Source organism: Corylus avellana, chromosome 3, assembly GCF_965113065.1.
Source record: "Corylus avellana chromosome 3, dhCorAvel1.hap1.2, whole genome shotgun sequence".
NCBI lineage: Eukaryota > Viridiplantae > Streptophyta > Magnoliopsida > Fagales > Betulaceae > Corylus > Corylus avellana.
Genome location: NC_142492.1, coordinates 30,445,560 through 30,451,557, shown reverse-complemented (window position 1 = coordinate 30,451,557; position 5,998 = coordinate 30,445,560).

The window sequence follows — 5,998 nt, the reverse complement described above, 5'->3', positions numbered from 1 at the left end:
AGAAAAATAGGGACCAACCTCTTTGCATGTGGGATTTGTCGTCCCATATTCGAGCCACGTTGCTAGGCACCAAAAACCTCAATCCACCTAATCTTTTGGGCTACAATATATCCAAAAATTGTGGCTTAATGCCATTTTAACTTATTCAAATAATTTGATAAATTCGAGTTTTTTTACAGCTTGACCTTTCAAGTTTAGAAAAATCATCATTTCTTTCAATTTAACTCGGATATAAACTAATCTTGAGGAAATATTTTCTAATCCATTTAAAATAGTGTCAAGTATATATAAACATTTAAAAGGCACATTAAATTCTTAACGTCACTAATAACACTTTACTAACTTAGACTAAATTTAATGTGTCTTTTAAATGTTTATGGACACTTTGTATTATTTTAAATGGCATTGAGGATATTTCCTCCAAACTGGTTTAGAGAAAATTCATGTCCATTTAACTCCAAATGATATGAAATTTTTTTTTAAAAAAAAAAAATCTACAACATATCTAAAAATCATAACAATCCAAAATTGTCTGATACCTTAAAATTCTCTCAAAATTATGTGGTTTTGTTGTTTGACTGGAATTTCAGCTTTGACATTTGCACTTTCAAAAATCATGAAACTATTTTAAAAATATTTCTTTCTTATTATTCTATAATTCCTTAAAATAGTTTCCTTTATTGCCTCCTATTGAATTATTGGCGCGCAAACCATGTGGCTTCTCTTTCTTTAACTGCCATATTTTTAACTAGTCATTCTCATCATCATCTAAATTAAGTCCATCCACCCGTCTCCATATGCAAAACCTATTTATCCTTGACATTGAAATTACTTTTAGTATTTTACTCTAGGGGTTAAATTTCGAGATATTACAAATATGCTACTTTAACAAATTCAACAAAAACCAAATTGGAAAGCATTTAATATTATGATAGATTGACTTTTTCTACTAATTAAGGGTTAATTATGTCTTGTCTTATAGCCAATCGAATTAGTTTTAAGAGAGTATATATATCTGGTTTGCTATTTTGCAAACTTGGGCTGAACTTTGTTTTGGTTAGTCATATGAATGTGAACTTCGGTTTGGGGTGGCTCAAGCCAAACGGTGACCCTCGGGGGTGGTTCGGCCACCCCCAAGGGCCAAAGCTAAAAAAATTAAAAAATTAAAAAAAAAACAATTATATATATATATATAAAACGATAAATAATATTTTATTATTTTCTATTTAGTGAGACCTGTAGCATTGTTTTTTTTATTAAATGTACTGGAGAGAATCCGATTCCATCCCAAAGATTGGCCCACATAATCACATGCATGCAAGGCATAATTGTATGCAAAGCCATGATAAAAGAGACAAGAAAAGTTTTATAATTAAGTTCAAAAAATAAATTTTCAGTTCAAAGTAAATACTTTAATTTGTAAATTTTTTAACATCCAAGTAAATAACTAGCTGTTTTTAATTGATTGAGAGAAAGTGTTAATTTCTTAGCTTTCACTCATTTTTATTTTTCTCCTCTAGATTATGAAGCCAGTGTGCTATGCGCTCGGAATGAGTAAGCTATAAGTTAAAAAATAATAATAATAAAAAATTAAAAAAAAAAAAAAAAAAAAAAAAAACAGAATCATTATGCATTTCATGCTTTATATTTTCTTTAAGTGGAATTTTAGTAAGTGCCTTGTGCACCACTATGACATTTGAGCCATGTTTCATTTATTTATGACATTAAGTTTGTCTTATTTGTATTGATCTTTAAGATTTTTATCTGGGCAAGCCGAATAGAAATTTGCTATAAATTGATTTGTAGTAAATTCATACAAATTCATATAATAAAGTGATATGTGTCTTATAATTATTAAAAAAATATGTGAGAAGTATATGTCATTAAGAAAAACATGTGTTTCTCACATGTTAAGAGACACACATGTACTTTTCATATAAACTCATGTTAATTCATGAGTTTGTATGAATTAATTACTAACCAGTTTGTAGTAAATTTTGTCTAAAAGAACCTACCTTAGTGGTTAATAGGTCTTTGCCAACCTCAAAACTTTTGAAAATTCTTATAAAAATATTATTTTCTATATGATGGCCTCAAGAATGATGGCTTTTTCACCTCCCCTAAATAACTAGATGATTTAGCTTAATTTTTATTCTATTATTTTTTGTATCTACTTATTTATTTATAAGTGCTAGTTGGGCTTCGCACAAAAAAAAAAAAATCAAAGTTCCGCCCTTGATTTTGATGTTGACCTTACTTTTTCGCATTTAATGCTATGAGTCTCCTTATGTTTCTTGGAAACAAATCATCTCAAGTTAAGGACTAGGATTTATTCTTAAAAATTTTAGGATTATAAATGGGACACATGTTTCATTAATAAAATAATATTTAATTTTTTTTAAAAAAAAATTAAATAATAAAAAATTATTGGGTGACTGACCACCCCATTTTTGCCCTAGGGGTGGCCGGCCACTCCTGAGGTCGCTTCAGCCACTTATGACTCTTAGGAGTGGTTTGGCCACCCAGAAGGGCCAAATGAAAATAATAATAATAATAATAATTTCTCTAGGAGTTCAGCCACCCCATGAGCCATGGGATGACTTCGACCACCTCCAATGACCAAATAAAAAAAAAATTGCCTTATTGGTGGCCGAACCACCCCCAAGGGCCGATTTGGGATGGCCGAAACCAACCCCAAGGGCCGGCCACTCCTTGGGGAATTTTTTTTTTTTTTTTTGGTCCTTGGGGTGACCGAACCACCTCCCAAGTCCCAATGGCCATGGCCACCCCATAATTTTTTATTATTTTATTATTTAATTTTTTAAAAAACTTTAAATATTATTTTATTAATGCGACATGTGTCTTATTTGTAGTCTCAAAATTTCTGTAAGGAAATCCTAACCTTTAACTGAACACTCTCCGGTCCAAAATAGACTGAAAATAATTCGTTTCCATGTTTCTTGAGCCTCCTAGGCATTAATTAACGGACCTAATCCTAACCCGCGGAGAGTGTAACACACATGAATGTCCAAGAACAAGACATGTGACTGCAACGTGTGTTTTAATAGAAAAAAAAAAAAAAAAAAACACATCTCTTTAAATGCATTTTTTTTATTTTTATATATTAAAAACTACTTTATTGCAATTATACAACTCAACGAATTTTACAAAAATATATTATAAAAGTCACATGAACTGTACCAGAGCGAAACCTGCTTGTGCGACGTGTGTTTTAATATATAGAAAAACAAACAAATTTCTGTGTCGTTGCGGTTTGCGTGTCCAGGTCGGATTGGGGACCAAGCACGTAATGGCGTGCCGCGTGCCCCCATCTGGCGTACAAATTTGACACAACCAATCTAGATTCTAGAACATGCTTTTCTTAGTTTCCTTCTAATAATAGAAATTGATAATTGAGTTTTAGAAAAGTATGGAATTTAGCCAACGAAAAGTATTTAGAACGTGACAAATAAAGTTAATACCCACCACTTTCTTTCTTTTATTTTTTTCTTTTTCTTTTTCTGTAATAATATTATTTAATAGATTATTATATAATTTAATTATGTAATAGTAACTTTTAAATTATTACTTATAAAAAATATTAAGGACTAATTATGTGACCGTGAAAGTTGGAATATGTTATGATTTAACAGTAATGTCATTCCAATTATATAATTGTCTACTAAATAACAAAAAAATTATTGGTATTAATAATTTTCTAATATTTTTCTCATATTCTCTTACAAATTCGATAAATCAATCATTAGATTTGTGGGGTTCACCATTAACTTATGTGAGGTACATATAAGTTCACAAATCTAATGATTAATTTGTAACACCACATTGAAGGCTTCCTCGTGTGGTTTTTAGACTATTAAAAACCTTCAATGTGGTTTTTAAATTTTTCATTAAATGAGAGAAACCATTAAATGTCCACAAATAGTCTTATTTTCTCATAAATAGTCTGAAAATGGGTTTCCTCATTTTTTTCATCAAATTTTCTCATTGAAACCCGATTTTAAAACGTGATTTTGGTTCTTAATCATAAAATCTTTTGATTTATGAATTAAGAAACATATTGGTATTCCAAAAAAATCAATCAAAAGGAAATCATCGATCCTTTTGAAGAAAATACATGGCCAAAAATTTTGTTACAAATATTTCAAAATTGGTCAAAAAATATTGTGTTTTACACAATCATACCCCCATAACATTAATCTTTAAAACCACAAAAATATTATTAAACAATAAATTCCAGAAGATCCAGCCAAACCATACCCATTATAAAACTTGAAACCCAAAAATAAAAAATAAAAAATTTCAAAACAGTGAAGACATAAATGTTCAATCACTCAAGAAACAATCAACAAATTTATACTAAACAACATGGCACATAACCTGGCTCTAATATCACTAATGTAAGAATTTGGGTAAATATTGTCATATAAACATAAAATAAAATCACTAACCTCTAGTCATTGTTGCTTAAGTACTTGGATTGAATAATCTATAAATTCAAACTTGAACGTTTATTGAGTATACAATCTTAGAACCCTCAATTTGTAATTCTAGAACCCTCACAATATATTGGAGAGTGATAGATATGAGTTTTTGGTTTATCTGTTTCTCATGTTCATGTTATGACTGATGGAGAATCACATGCTTATTTATAGATAGACCAAAAACCTTATCCATAATCAAACAATGCTTCCTTCCATCAAGGGATACAACATTTGGTGAAATGAAATAACTTTTCACCTTAAGTAGTTATCTATATATTTAATTACCAAAAAATTTTAATTTAATAAAAATTCTATTAATATAATATAATATATAATATATGTGACGTGTGAGCCATTTTAAATCTCCTTGTAGGAGATGAGTTATAACACATGAACTTGCTACATCTGAAGTTGGACGACACTTGAGAATGTATATATATATATATATACTAGCAAATGTACATATATTCAGCTTTTTTAAGAAGAGGATTGTGTAATACTCGTTTTTATATATATATATATATATATATATATATATTACAGAATTTCTTCTCCAGAAAAGATTGGGCGTTCTTGAGAATGCTCTCAAAACATATGTATGTAATACTCTTTCCAAGAAGAGGATTACTTAATACTCCTTTCCATTTTTTTTTTCTTCAGAATTTCTTATGCACAACATATGAGATCAAAAGCTGCAATTTTTTTTTTCTTCTAGAAGCCAAATATATGAGATCAAAATCCTTATTATTATTATTATTTTTTTTTTCAAAGTTTTCGGAAGAAGTTAAAAAAGATAAGATTTTCTTTCACTTTGACGCGAGGAAGAAGAAGCGCCAAGTTGTTTTTGTTTTAGGAGGGAAATGAGTTGTACGTTGTTTTTTTTTTTTTTTGTATGTTTTGAGAAGGAAACAAAATAAATAAATCACTTAAAAAAAGAAGAAGACTATTTATGCATTGCTTTTTTATTTTAGGAATATAATGAGTTATTTTGTTTCCTTAAATAATAGTGGCATTTGTTTTAACCCTTAGATATAATGAATGGTCAGATCTAAGAATTTGAGAAACTAAGGATTCGAGGGGATTTGGATCCGAGAAAGAGTTAACGAGGTTGTAAAGATCGGTACTCAAGTATTTAATTAGGGGAAAAAGTATTAGGGCTAATGCATATTTAAGTGACCATTTCATAGATCCCATATATCAAATAGATTTTCTCTTTTTTATTTGAAATAGAGAATCTTTGTCCCACAGGAAATGCACTTAACATATTTTCTATCCAAATTAATACATGGTTTCGATAAATGAGACAAATTGAAATTAAAATTTCAAATTACTTGGGTGTGTGATTTTTTCCAACTCAACTCAAAATTGTGAATATTGAGGAAAAAACGAGTTGAAACTATATTTGGATGGTTTAAATAATATAAAATAAAATTACAAAAAATAAAAACAATAAAGAAAAGAACAAAAATTTTGGGGTGGTTTTGAACCACCCTTAA